This window comes from Salvelinus alpinus, chromosome 10, assembly GCF_045679555.1.
Source record: "Salvelinus alpinus chromosome 10, SLU_Salpinus.1, whole genome shotgun sequence".
Taxonomy (NCBI): Eukaryota; Metazoa; Chordata; class Actinopteri; order Salmoniformes; family Salmonidae; genus Salvelinus; species Salvelinus alpinus.
Genome location: NC_092095.1, coordinates 73,296,955 through 73,311,594, shown reverse-complemented (window position 1 = coordinate 73,311,594; position 14,640 = coordinate 73,296,955). Strand labels below are relative to the sequence as shown.

Genomic DNA, 14,640 nt, shown 5'->3' with positions numbered 1-14,640 from the left:
CTTTCACGTGGAGGAGATTCTAGATCAAAAGAGAGAAAAGGGTAAAACAAATCATGGAACACACCGGCTTCTACCTGACTTTCCCCACTAATGCGTCTGCACATATATATCGTAATAATCAGAGTTCGAATTATACTACCAATTTTCCAAAGACTATAGAGTTATCAGAGGCCTGGGAAGTAGGTCTCAGCGAGATTACATACCCCCATAGTTGGTATAATATCAAAGATAAGGACCGTGATTTTTATTGCAAAAAGTTATCTGAACCTGCAAAACTTATTAAGCTTAAAAAAGGATTCTATAGAACCGTCGACAGGATCGTCTCAGAGTTGAATGAACACCTAACCCTGAACAATATGGAAATATTCCTGATCGACAACCCTATATCCATAAATGGGTACAAATCTCAGGGGATGCTGACGGGAGGTATAAAGACCAGCCGTAATTTAGCCTACATGTTGGGGATGGGTCCCAATAAATGGACGGATGTGAAAGATAAATTCTTCCCATTCCTTGCGGATATACATGCAGGATTTTACAACATATTTGTGTATACCGACATCATATCCTATCAAAGGGTCGGAGACAGCTGTGTGCCCCTCCTGAGAACAGTTCATATAGACGGAAAGGATGGGGACATAGTCACTGTCACCTACGACAAGCCACACTACGTACCTGTAAGCAAGACATATATTGAAAACATTCTGATTGAGCTTAAAACGGATCAGAACGAAAACATTGAATTTACTTATGGTAAAACGATTGTAATACTCCACTTTAGACCCTCCAAAACCTCTCTACATATTTATAAACATAATACAAATACATTTTAAAAGGGTTATGGACCATCAACATCTCGACCCTAACCACTATGTCTCATACTATGTTGGTCAAGTGGGTAATGGACTACCCGGCTATTATCGATCCCCGACCATGTACGGTTCGGGGATAGGAGGTATATTTGGTAACCTCTTTAGGATGGTTTTACCGTTTATGAAGAGAGGCTTCAGCATAGCCAAACCACATTTAAAATCAGCGGCTAAAAATATAGTAAGTGAGGTTGTAGCCAATGCTATGACCAGAAGGGCGTCACCAGATGCCGAGCATCAAGAAGGCTCGGGGCTTATGATGTTGTCTCGAAGGCCAAAAAAGAGACCTCTGGGAATAAGGCGCAGGCTTGCCACTAAAAAGCGGAGGTTAACAGTTAAAAGAAACTCAGTAAGTCAAAGACATGGTAAAGTGAGGACGTCTGGACCAAAAACGACAAAAAGAATACTCGGAAGTATTTTCTAAAAGAACAAGCAACATGGCTCTTTTACACCGCATGTCCTCTGAAGCTATAAAGACAGAGCTCGATCTTTTCACGGCCCCCTTAACCCAACATTCAATAGAGAGGTCCAGTTATGTGGAGATAGCCCCACTCTCTGTCATTACCGACAACGGTCCTATAGAATTTTTCATACCAGGCCACGGTGACAACTATCTGGACTTCAACAACACCTTGGTGCATTTGCGTCTAAAAGTGACCAAAAGAGATGGCACTAATATTGCAGGCGATGCCAAAGTGAGTCTCATTAATTACCCAGTGGCCACCATCTTCTCCCAAGTGGATGTGACTTTGGGTGAACGCCTAATCAGTCAAAGCAGTGCCACATACCCTTATAGGGCCATCATGGAGTGTTTACTCAACTACTCCGAAGACACTCTCAAGACACAATTCAGCGCCGGGCTGTTTAGCAAGGATACTGCAGGAGGCTCTATGGAATCGACAGACCCTTCCACTGGTACAAACAAAGGACTGTAGGCACGCGCTCGCTACTGCACCGAATCTCGAGAGTTTCATTTGCTAGGGCCTATACACTCTGACATTTTCTTTCAAGAACGTTTACTCTTAAATTCGGTTGATTTAAAGGTAAAATTAACCAGGGCCAAGGATGAGTTTTGCCTGATGTCTGCCCAGGACGGGGACTTTAGTTTAAAAGTGTTGGGGGCAACGCTTTTTATTAAAAAAGTGTCTGTATCTCCGGCAGTTCGTCTGGGTCACTCACAGGCTTTGATGAAAGGAAATGCCCTTTACCCTCTCCAAAGAATTACCATGAAAACCTTTAGCATACCTGTGGGCAGTAGAATCTGCAGTCAAGAAAACCTATTTCTAGGCCCTTTACCTCGATACGTGGTTATAGGTCTGGTTGATCACGCCTCTAATACGGGCAGCTTAGATAAAAAATAAATAAAAATTCAACACTTCAATGCAGAGTATGTAGCTCTCTGTCAGGAAGGACGTCAGGTCCCTGCTAAGGCTTTCCAACAGCAATTTAATAATCGGATATCTGTGCGAGAATTTTACAATCTATTCCTGGCTACAGGGCGGTATCTAAAAGATCTCTCTTTACCTATTGACAGAAATTATTTTGCAGAGGGTTACACATTGTATGCTTTCAATTTATCACCTGATGATGACACCTCAGGAAATCTGTCTGTGGTGTCCCAAGGTAACCTCAGGCTGGTAATGCGTTTCCGTACACCTTTAGCCTGTACAGTTAGCATGATTGTTTATGCATGCTCTGATTCAATCTTGGAAGTGAATGCCCGAAGACAGGTCTTAGTGGATTATTATTAAGGATTGTTGAGCAAAGACATGAATACCCAAGAGTTGGAAGGGCTCATGAGCCGATTGATTGGAAAACAATTTTGTGGAGTGTTGGCTTGTGATGAATTACCTATTGAGAAATGGCCGGAGCGGCCTGCCATGTTTATTGTCAATACCCATCCTAAACACATGCCGGGTGAACATTGGCTCGCTATGACATTAGAAGAGGAAGGAGGAAGAAAAATCTAAACTTTTTTTGATTCCTACGGCTTCCCCCCCCCTGTTTTTCGCATTTCCCCAAATCTATTAAAGAATTTTTGACCAAAAACGGATCAAAGATCTAGTACAGCATCAAACAAGTGCAAGATAACCTTTCCACTACATGTGGTCAACACTGCGTATTCTACCTATGCCAAAGAGCCCGGGGAGTTTCTTTTGAAGATGTTATGTGTCTTTATAAGGATGATTTAAGAAGTAATGATAACGTTGTAGCTTGTTTTGTTAGAAAATATCAAAAGTGTTCAAATGTGTGTCCTTTAAGACCGTGTAATCAAGGCGTATGCTCACGTCAAATGTTTCAAGAATGCCACAAATGTTAAATTGCTTATTTTTTTCAAATAAAATGTATTGAATTTAATCATAGTCATTCAAAAGTCATTCAAAAGTCTAACCACCCAGAGAGATCGGGATTAGGAAATGGTCCTGAGACGTTCAGGGGGGTAAATTAGTTATCATCATCCCTTTCATATGGGGGCGGGGTTGTTGGGGCATCTTTAGGGGTGCTGTATCTCGTTGAAGGTTTTTGTTTTAAAACTTGAATCTGTTGACGTAGCTTATAGTTGGGTACACCCGAGAGGGGAATGTTGAGGATTGCCAGGGCCTTAAGAAACTGACGCCACCCGGGAGGTCTTCTGTCATCAGCAACCTTGTGGGCAGCCGTGGTACTTTTAAGCAAGTCAAGCATATGTGAACCCCTGACTGTTGTATGCTATGTCTTTTCTTTTGAAGACTGGCCCTTTTATTGGCAAAGCGTTTGATCGCGGTCTTTTGTCTCTTTAATTTTTTCAATTGGGTCAGGGTGAGTGGAATGCATTGTTTGAGAAGATTCAAAGCAATCTCACATAGGGATAATATCAGATCTGAAAAACAGCGACCCAAGATGGCCTTCCGTTCTTGGTAGCGTCCTCATAGCTCTCCATAAAGTAGGATTTCCTTCCCGGGTACATCTGCTGAGCTAGAGTGCTAATTTGCAGTTTGTCTCTAGGATTTTTGAACAAAACCATGTAATTGGCGTTCAAGCTAATGGTACGGCTATTTTTACCTTGGTGAAACACATTCTGCACCAAGTAAAGCACGGACAGGTTTCTATGATGAGTATATTTGCTACCTGCAAATAGCATATCGTCCAAAACCAGCAGATTGTTTTTATGAGGAGGGAGAAGTTCATCATCAGACAGAGATTCAGGTATTCCTTCAACAAACTTGATTTTTATTGTCTTCAATAATTCAGCATACAGAGGTGGTGTTGACCTATTGCAAAGCATAGCTTATTACCAGGATTGTGAACGTTTATGAGGTAGGCCCTTTTATTGCTTATGATTTCTGATTGCATTAGGCTATCTAGCTTCCGTCTCTGACCCCCACCACCCTGGGGTTGACGTATTATTTGCACTACAAGCTCGAGGGTCCTATCGGCTATGACGGATACATTTGACTGAACAAGTCGTTCTAGCAGGGCGATAAATTGTTCAAGATCTGCTTCGCCATTGGGTAAAGTACACACAGTTTAAAGCATGTCATAATGAATTACACCTTTTTACTATGCCTTTCTTACAGATAAAGGGCCTGGTTAGCCCTGACCATTATCCGTATCCAATTCACCATCGCCATGCCTGGCTCTCTTGCACGCACCATCAAAGCTCCGTAAGTTTTCACTCCATGGGTAGATAATCCGTCGGGCATGTAGATCCTGGGTATGTCTCAAGGATAGATGCGGCCAGCGCCGTAATTGTTCACGATTTTGGGAAAGACTGTCCAGCTTATTCATAAGGGTTATGAATATGGGATAATCAATCCATTTAAAGCTAAACACTGGCATAAAAAAGTTGACATCCATGCATGCTTTGGAAGATACATGAGAACTGACAGACTTTGTCGCATTTGCACTATCAAATTGTTCACATGCTAAAATTGTCACTTTGGAGTCAGGGCTATAGGCCATTGAAGCGATTCTTAGGGCCTTCAGATCACTGCGTCCGCAGACCTGTTCTTCCAGTGCATATCCGGGCACAGTTGTACCACTCAGGGCCTGTTCAATTTTACAGAGCGCTAGCCTAATCTTAAGCCATTCTCTCATCCGCAGAGCAGGAGAAAAACTCCCAGGTTTTGCCTGATAAAGGGGTTTGGGGCCACTGTCTGTGAATATCTTAACCGTAGAATCCTCCGGTTGGAATATGTAAGACATATGTCCCTCACTCGTACCCAAAACTCCTTTAAAACATTCTGGGGCTTCACACAGAACTTCCTCGAGGCTTTTGTCACTGGCTTCCTGACACGAGACGCATAGCATCCCGAGAATTGGCCTAGGAGACATAATTTTCTGTTTAATGTTCAGGGTTTATTTTTTTAAATCTTGTTTAGTGTTCTGGGGCCGCATGTCTTGTTCTGGGTTTTATTTATAAGGTGTCTGCCAACCCCAATACCCCAGGACATTCGTGTTTCATAGACAACAACCCTAAGGTCAATAAAACAGGGGGTGGGGGGCCTTACTCTTCGAAATGTTCATCTCCCCAGTTCAAAGAGGTCCCTAGACATCAATCATCATGACAACATCAAAGGCAATATACATATTGTCACACTCACTCTAAGGCGTGAGAACAGGAACAAGATGCCCATATATGGGCATAACCACGTGATCACTTCCCGCCAGGATGCCCTGACGGACATAGGGTCATAAATCAAACGTTTGACGTGTGCCGTCTACTTTATTCTCTCTGGTGTGTTTTTTTTAGCTTCTACTGTAAAGATATTGAGATTACCTTACGGTTGAATATCCTCTGTGAGGCGCCTCACAATAGATTCTGATGGGTGACTGGGTGGTACTGATTCCCTCTGCAGTTTTCTGTGGGAATGAGCTGATAGACACAACATACACTGATTTTGCAAAACATTAAGGACACCTGCTCTTTTCATGACATAGACTGACCAGGTGAACCCAGGTGAAAACTATAATCCTTAATGATGTAGTTGTTGTTGTATTTATTTTGGATCCCCATTAGCTTTCAGTAGAAAACAAGATACTGCAGTTGCAGTGGGCTAAGGAATGAAAACACTGGAGAATTTGAAAAACATTGCCTGGTCTGATGAATCCCTGTTCCTGCTGTTTCACGCTGATGGGAGGAAACCACGAGTACAACATTGCAGGCTGGCGGTGGTATGATGGTGTGTTTTCATGCCACATATTGGGCCCCTTGATAAAAGTGGAGCAACGTTTGTGTAAAGATCATTGCCAATCAGGTGCATCCCTTCATGGTGGCAGTGTATCCATCTGCAAATAGATTTTTTTCAGCAGGATTATGCCACAAGGCTTGTCCAGAACTGATTCCAAGAACATGACAGGGAATTCAGCTTAATGCAGTGGCCTGCCGAGTCACCAGATCTCAATCCAATTGTGCATCTGTGGGAGGAGATGGATCAAGCTATTCGGAGTAGAGATCCACTCCCAGCCAACTTGACACAATTGTGGGAAGCATTGGAGTCAACATGGGCCAGCATCCATGTGGAACGTTCTCAACACCTTGGAGAGTCCATACCCCGACTAATTGAGGCTGTTCTGAGGACAAAAGGAGGTATAACTCAATATTAGGAAGGCGTTCCTAATGTTTTGTGCACTCAGTGTATATAAGATAAAGATGTTGTGGTGATCAGTTTTCAGCATTAGTTTGGGTGGATTATTTTATATTACTAAACAATTTTGTTTAATGATAAACAGGCTATGAATCGACTACTTGTGTTTATTAATTTGTCTTTTAATACTAGATTCATTATTTCAGTCATTGATGATGAATGTATTTGAATAACTGTATTGAAGTTAATTGATCTGGCGGCAGGTAGCCTAGCGGTTAAGAGTGTTGGGCCAGTAACTGAAAGGTCGCTAGTTTGAATCCCGAGCCGACTAGGTGAAAAATCTGTCATTGTGTCTTATTTGTCCTGTAAGTCTCTCTGGATAAAAACATCTGCTAAATGACAAGAATGTAATGAAAAATAACGTTTGTACATGAATTCATGCTGGGCAGCCACTTTTTTCTCATGTGTATAATAAAATGAAATAAACTGTTTTTAGTTAAATACTGTATATTGTCGTGGTAATTTCCTGTATTACTAAATGATGAGTTTACAAACCACACACAAGTCAGTTATATTTTAAACTCCATCTTTAATTAAATGAGTTTCACCATAGCCCTTTGACTCTCAGATCAATTCAGTGTCTATAAATGAATTCTCTGAGAGTGCTTACAAAAGAATACTTAGTATCTTTTATAGCCAAGATACACCCCTCTCAACTCACATGACGAACCACAGATCTCAGGAACTTCACAAAGGGCCTTTTACTTGAAAGAGGATTATCCCATAGCCAGATAGCATTAGCTATAAATTATCGTTCAGTTTGGTCTCTTAGACGAGGTTCTACTTCTCGTTCTTGGTACTTCATATTACCAAAACATTACCTCATCCAATGGCATATATCAATTGTCTACTTTAGATACTCCCATCTCAAATACACCCCACCCCTGGACAAGCTCCCTGGGGGGAGTGAGCCTCTAGGTCATATACTATCTCAAGATTCATGCAACATCAGAGGGGTAATACAATGCTTCCAGACACTGCCATACTCCTCTCCCCCCCAATGGGAAAAGGAGGGAGTGACTGGAGTACAGACATTGTGGAGCCCTTCACATGGTTTCACAGATATATTCAAAATGAAGACAATGTTCAAACTTGAATTCTCCCTTTCTGATATTCTGCCTATTACCAGACATGTAAAAGACAAGCCTGACCTCTCCCCTCTCTGGGCCCCAAGTGACTTTTCCCGAAAGGAGATAGGAAAATGCAACTGCCAACAGTATAGTCCAAAAGAAGACATTCTAATGACAAGTATAAAGTAAATAAAACATCTTATTCCTCTAAGTTACCTAACTAATTCTGATTCAGCTATGAAAATATACAATACACAACATTGCCGCTTTGTTTATCCAGGCCAGAGGGACATGACCATAGTAGGCTAGAGCAGCTAAGTTAGTGTTAATGTTAGCTAGCATGCAAGTATCCAGGCAGAGTTTCTTATGTTGGCCTAGAGAAATAATAGTTTGCGACATTAACGGAAACCGATCATTAATATAACAACCTTATCAAATTACAAATGTTTTCACAAATGTTGACGCTTGCAATTATCCGCGTCGTTGTGTTACGTCTTGAGGAACAAATGGCGGGTGAATGACTCGCTTCTTTCTCCCAGTTTTGAGGCATGACGGTTATACATTGTAATACATTCTGTTGTGATATTGTAAACGAACAGAGATTTCTTTTGGAGCGCGATTCATGAACAATTATGTATTTTTGGGAGACAATTTGAGGCCAGGAAGATGGTGAAGGAGGCATTAGGAAAGGTAGTCAGTCAGAGTGACCAGTAGTGGTTTTGTTTTGATTTCATGCGTCTCAGAAGAGCTGAAGGAGAAAGCATTGTGTTTTTCGGAGCAGGGCAGCAATAAAAGGGTGTTATATCTGGGGTTTTGTTATATATTGAGGTTCATCGTCTTGAGCAGAAGATTCCACGAGTGGTTGGAGCACTAAACCGTGTAGTAGATGGAAAGAAGGAAAAAAGTTAATCAGTTGTACCGTTGTTTGAAGAAGATAATCTGCCTACTACCGAGGTAAAGTTGCTTTTATATTCACACATTCGGACATTCAACAGAATTTCAGCAGACATTTGCGAAAAGCCATTAATCATTGTAAAAATCTGTAACTAATTCATTGATTGTCACAGACATATAAAAATAGATATGGTTTATACTTTAAATGTCTAGCATACTTTTACAACCTTCGTTTTGAATAAAAAAAATCCAGTTTTGATTTGATGGAAATATATAAAATCTTAAATGCAATGTAAAGCTGTTTAAATCAATAATTAATTCACCCTTTGTCACAGAATCATCAAACTAGATATGATTTATTCTATAAATGTCTAGCATATTTTTACAACCTTTGTTTTGAATACAAATTCCAGTTTTGATTGATAGAAATATATCAAATCTATAAGATGCCATTCTAGTAATGTTTGATATTACAACATTGATATGTGATACCTTTTTTATCAACAAATACGTTTTTTTGCAAACGTATGTCTTTATTACTACACGATTTATATTGCCTGAATACTCAACGATGATTAGCCCCTCAGTTATGTGTGCTTCTGTCAGGGTTCTGGTCAAATGCATGTCCTTTAAAGTTAATTTAGCAATTGAACAAAAATCCATTTCAATTTGAAATTGTTCCTAATTACAAAAACATGTAACAGAATTTGGGTATTCCAGAACTGTTATTTACATGTAAATCAACATAACCCTGTTTTATGTTTTTAATACTGCAGAAAGAATGCTCTGTGTGCCAGAGATGGTTCCATTTAGCTTGTCTGGGGATGACAAAGAAGGATTTCAACAAAGCCAAAACAGAAAATGATTGGAAGGGGCCTTTTTGCTTTTAAATTAGAGACGTATAAATAAATGACTGTTGTTCCTTGTAACTACTTTAAAATGTGGAACTGTTGCCCTAAAAATGCAAACATTGATTTGAAATACAATTTAATATTGTAAACATTGTACAACTTATGTAAACATTGTCTAACTTCATATAGAACAAATTGCACTTGAAATTAACATTTATTTTAAGTTATTTTAAATAAATGCATATTCTCACTTTTTTCTGAGACAATCACTGAATTAGTTATTGATTTCTTCATCTTTAAATGCAATATTTGAGATTTTATGTATTTCTGTCAAATCAAAACGGGAATTCCTACTCAAAGCAAAGGTTGTAAAAGTATACCAGACATTAATAGAATAAATCATACATAGTTTGATGTTTCTGTGACCAACGGTGAATTAGTAATTGATTTATAAAGTTTTAAATGATATTTGGCGAATAAATGTCTGAATATAAAACCAACTTCACCTCGGTCTGGCTACTCATGTGATTTTCTTTTAACCTTTACCTCAATGACGGCCTACTAAGGAACAGTGGGTTAACTGCATTGTTCAGGGGCAGAACGACAGATTTTTTCCTTGTCAGCTCGGGGATTCGAGCCTGCAACTTTTCAGCTACTGGCCGAACGCTCTAAACACTAGGCTACCTGTGATGCTAGGATATATATGATATGCAGTGTGAGCTATTGTGAATCAGCAACTACAGTTATGAAATGTATAAAATAATGGCCATGTAGCCAAGTGTGTGCCGACGGAATCTTGTTGGTATTTATTAGGATCCCCATTAAAACTTCTTATGGCTGAGATCCCGTTAACGGGATCGATATGACAACAGCCAGTGAAAGTGCAGGGCGCCAAATTCAAACAACAGAAATCTCATAATTAAAATTCGTCAAACATACAAGTATTTTACCACATTTTAAAGATAAACTTGTTGTTAATCCCACCACAGTGTCCGATTTCAAAAAGGCTTTACGACGAAAGCACACCATCTGATTATATGTTAGGTCAGTACCTAGTCACAGAAAAACACAGCCATTTTTCCAGCTAAAGAGAGGAGTCACAAAAAGCAGAAATAGAGATAAAATGAATCACTAACCTTTGATGATCTTCATCAGATGACACTCATAGGACTTCATGTTACACAATACATGCATGTTTTGTTAGATAAAGTTCATATTTATATCCAAAAATCTCAGTTTACATTGGCGCGTTATGTTCAGTAGTTCCAGAACATCCGGGGATTTTGCAGAGAGCCACATCAATTTACAGAAATACTCATAATAAACATTGCTAAAAGATACAAGTGTTATGCATGGAATTTTAGATCCACTTCTCCTTAATGCAACCGCTGTGTCAGATTTCAAAAAAGCTTTACCGAAAAAGCACATCATGCAATAATCTGAGTACAGCGCTCAGACAACAAAACAAGTCATACAGATATCCGCCATGTTGTGGAGTCAACAGAAGTCAGAAATAGCATTATAAATATTCACTTACCTTTGATGATCATCGGAATGCACTCCCAGGAATCCAAGTTCCACAATAAATGTTTGATTGGTTCGATAAAGTCCATCATTTATGTCCAAATACCTCCTTTTTGTTTGCGCGTTTAGTACACAATCCAAACTCACGAGGCGCGGGCAAGTCCAGGCGAAAGTTCAGATGAAAAGTCATATTACAGTTCGTAGAAACATGTCAAACGAAGTATAGAATCAATCTTTAGGATGTTTTTATCATAAATCTTCAATAATGTTCCAACCGGAGAATTCCTTTGTCTGTAGAAATGCGATGTAACGCAGGTCGCTCTCACATGAGCGCGCGTGATCAGCTCATGCCACTCTGGCAGACCCCTGACTCAATCAGCTCCCATTCCCTCATCCTTCACAGTAGAAGCATCAAACAAGGTTCTAAAGACTGTTGACATCTAGTGTAAGCCTTATGACGTGCAATATGACCACATTTCCACTGTATCTTGGATAGGCAACGAGTTGAAAAACTACAAACCTCAGATTTCCCACTTCCTGGTTGGATTTTTTCTCAGGTTTTTGCCTGCCATATGAGTTCTGTTATACTCACAGACATCATTCAAACAGTTTTAGAAACTTCAGAGTGTTTTCTATCCAAATCTATTTTGGATCGTATTTTTGCAACTGGGCCTGAGTAGCAGGCAGTTTACTCTGGGCACCTTATTCATCCAAGCTACTCAATACTACCCCCAGCCATAAGAAGTTAATTAAACGCTGCAAAAGTATCAGAATTGTTCACTTCTCTCATTGACTTCTCAAACCCCGGCTTGGTCCGCTTCGCAGGCGTTCTTTGAAGTCTCGCGTTGTTGCGTCTCTGGGTTTAGAAACTGGTCGTGGGGGAACAGGAAGTTCCGCGCAGGCGCGCATCATTCTTCAGAATAAAGGATACGCCAGAATTGTGCAGTCGAGACGACAACTTCTGTGTCCGTTTCAAATGTATTACTACTAGATAGGCTGTTGTTCAACCAAGCTTTTTTTAGTCAAGCAGTGGCAAATATATATATACAGTATATATATAAAAATGTATGGCACATGAGCCATCTGTCTGATTCACGGCTGTCTGAGTGGACTAATCCATTGTCTGTCTGAGTGGACTCGTCCATTGCGGAGGGAATGGCACACCACTATCAACATCATTTCTAATCTACAATGTTTGTTTGGTTACGGTAATGCATTCAATACATTATTATTACAGTCTTACCATTGTCATTGTAGGAGTGGACACATTGTTTGCAGAGCGTATAACTTAGGCTACACGAAGTTTTGGTGTATTTCATTCCATTTAGGAGTTGTCAATTTATTCATTGTGTTTTGTTTAGAGTGCTCCTGTCAATGTTGAGTAAGGACACACACCTGATTACTCATTGAAGTAGTCCTATAGGCTAGCTGGCCTCTGTGTAAATGTAGGCCTATAAATGTGCCCATTTGGGGATCTGATACTATTTCTGATTGTCTTAACTCACCGTCACTGTGGAGTTTCTCAAATATAAAAATGTTCAGCTCAAACAGCAAGTATGTGAAGTCTGTTTCTACATCCATTGAGAATGATAATAGTTTCTCAACGTAGCCTATTTGAAAATGTCCAGCTCTCTCCCTTTTGATAACCACCAAAACTGTCATGCTCTGATCCGGTGGAAACGTCATAAAACAGGCCTACCTAATGACTTCTTATCCTTTGCGCAAAATATCCCTATGTCTGTCTGTCTGGAGCTCGCTGTCATGGGAAACTGAGGGCCCAAAATATTTTATACAATGTTGCAAGTTTGCTAGCACAGGCCAGACCAAATTAATAGTTGATACAATGTTTCAAGTTTCTTGCAGACAGGCCATGTGTAGCCAATTTGATTCATATGATATTTATTTCATCAGGATATTTTCTACCTGCAGGCTGCGATTGTTTTTATTTGTTAGCTTTATGTAAGCTAGTTTTGGCAATGGCAATAGAAGTTACTTTTAGATTGGTGTAATTTTATTTTAGATATAATTTTGATTAACCACGTGACATTGATTTGAGATAAATAGACTTTATATATAAATATCTGTGCACGCGGACTACTGATGTCCTGTTCAGTTTGAGAACCTGAAGATGAGGAAAACTAGAGCTACGGCTATAATTGGTTTGAATGAAAACAAGGTTTCATTGCACATAGTTATTGACCTCACAATAAGCCATATTCAAGTAATTTACATAACTTACATTACTATGAAGCAGTAAACGCGGAGATGAACAACGCTACATTAGCAGCTAATTAGCATTTCATTTTTGAGGGGCATTGAAGAGTTTGAATGTAAAATGTTGCAACTGTGGTAGGGATCATATTCCCGAATTCCCTGAGTGCCCTGTTAGGGTGAAAGAGGTTGAGGTGTCAAGGATCAGGACTGTTCAGCAAATCTGCCATGTGGAGGCAGTGAAGAGGGGCAAGGAGCCACAGTTCTGAAGAAGATATGGTGGTGGATGCAACGCAACCAGTTGCAAATGTTGTACGTCAATCAAGTGATCTGGATACACTTATTGTGAAGAAAATGCTACGTGATCAAGACTAAGGAGATGATTGTGGACTACAGGAAAAAGAGGACCGAGCACGCCCCCATTCTCATCGACGGGGCTGCAGTGGTGCAGGTTGAGAGCTTCAAGTTCCTTGGTGTCCATATCACCAACAAACTTACATGGTCCAAGCACACCAAAACAGCCATGAAGCAGGCATGACAAAACCTATTGCATCATTGCCTGTTATGGCAATGCTCGGTCTCCGACCGCAAGGCACTACAGAGGGTAGTGCGAACGGCCCAGTACATCACTGGGGCCAAGCTTCCTGGACATAATTATATCTACAGCTGAGAAGTTTTTGGGCCTCCAAGACTTCACAGTCTACTGTCGCCAGAAAATGTTCCAGCCTTAGAGGATCCTTCTGAGCCTGTGTAGGAACCTGATTAGAACAGAAAAGCAGGCTGATTTTAATTTGTATTATTTATTTTTTATACCGTATGTACTGAACAAAAATATAAACGCGACATGTAAAGTGTCCCATGTTCCATCCCATAAATGTTCCATACACACACAAAGCTTATTTCTCTCAAATGTTGTGCACAAATTTGTTTACATCCCTATTAGTGAGCATTTCTCCTTTGCCAAGATAATCCGCCCACCTGACAGGTGTGGCATATCAAGAAGCTGATTAAATTGCATTTTCATCATTACACAGGTGCACCTTGTGCTGGGGACAAGAGTAGCTGAGAAGGTGCTGCCTTGGCAGCAGCTAATGGGGATCCCTAACAAATATAAAACGAAAATGCCACTAAAATGGGCAGTTATGTCACACAACCCAATGCAACAGATGTCTCAAGTTTTGAGAGAGCATGCAATTGGCATGCTGACTGCAGGAATGTGCACCATAGCTGCTACCAGATAATTTAATGTTAATTTCTCTACCATAAGCCGCCTCCAAGTTGTTTTTGAGAATTTAGCGGTATGCCCAACAAGCCTCTCAATTGCAGACCACGTGTAGGGTGTTGTGTCGGGAGCGGTTTGCTGTTGTCTACAAAGTACTCCATGCTAGCATTGGGTTATGGTATGGGAGACAACGAACGCAATTGCATTTTATCAATGGTAATTTAAATGCACAGAGATACCATGACAAGATCCCGAGGCCCATCGTCCTGCCATTCATCCACCGAAGGATCTGTACACAATCCCTGGAAGCTGAAAATGTCCCAATTCTTCCATGGTCTGCATACTCACTAGACATGTCACCCATTGAGCCTG

The 14,640-nt window shown here is 40.3% G+C and overlaps 3 protein-coding genes across 5 annotated transcripts in view; 2 read left to right on the top strand and 1 right to left on the bottom strand.

Moving 5' to 3' along the window:
- Positions 1-14,640, top strand: part of LOC139533031 (zinc finger protein ZFP2-like) — a 530,089-nt gene that overhangs the window by 26,360 nt on the left and 489,089 nt on the right. The gene's annotated exons all lie outside the window — the stretch shown is intronic.
- The window catches only part of LOC139533057 (zinc finger protein 135-like), a 545,377-nt gene that overhangs the window by 468,295 nt on the left and 62,442 nt on the right, over positions 1-14,640 (bottom strand). The window lies entirely within an intron of this gene.
- The window catches only part of LOC139533073 (zinc finger protein 135-like), a 165,486-nt gene that overhangs the window by 102,253 nt on the left and 48,593 nt on the right, over positions 1-14,640 (top strand). The gene's annotated exons all lie outside the window — the stretch shown is intronic.